A 402-nucleotide genomic window follows, 5' to 3' on the forward strand; every position below is an offset into this window, starting at 1 on the left:
CTCTCTCCCTTCGCCCCCCCCCACGAGAAAATAGGTGATCTTGTGTAGGTTTGAGCAGTGATCCGTGTTTATTCCTTTCGCTGTATAGTTTGCTTTTTCTTCCTTTTGCTTTTGGGCTACAGATTCCCACTGCCTTCTGATGTCCTCCCTCCCCTCTGTTATGCCTCCCTCCTCTCCCTTCTGATGTCCTCCCTCCTCTCCCTTCTGATGTCCTTCCTCCTCACCCTTCTGATGTCCTCCCTCCTCACCCTTCTGATGTCCTCCCTCCTCACCCTTCTGATGTCCTCCCTCCTCACCCTTCTGATGTCCTCCCTCCTCTCCCTTCTGATGTCCTCCCTCCTCTCCCTTCTGATGTCCTCCCTCCTCTCCCTTCTGATGTCCTCCCTCCTCTCCCTTCTGATG

The 402-nt window shown here is 54.2% G+C and overlaps 1 protein-coding gene across 3 annotated transcripts in view; it reads left to right on the forward strand.

Annotated features, from left to right (window-relative positions):
• Gtf3c6 (general transcription factor IIIC subunit 6) overlaps positions 1-402 on the forward strand; it is a 13,688-nt gene that overhangs the window by 6,990 nt on the left and 6,296 nt on the right. The window lies entirely within an intron of this gene.

This window comes from Grammomys surdaster, unplaced genomic scaffold (genome assembly GCF_004785775.1).
Source record: "Grammomys surdaster isolate TR1022 unplaced genomic scaffold, NIH_TR_1.0 190, whole genome shotgun sequence".
Taxonomy (NCBI): Eukaryota; Metazoa; Chordata; class Mammalia; order Rodentia; family Muridae; genus Grammomys; species Grammomys surdaster.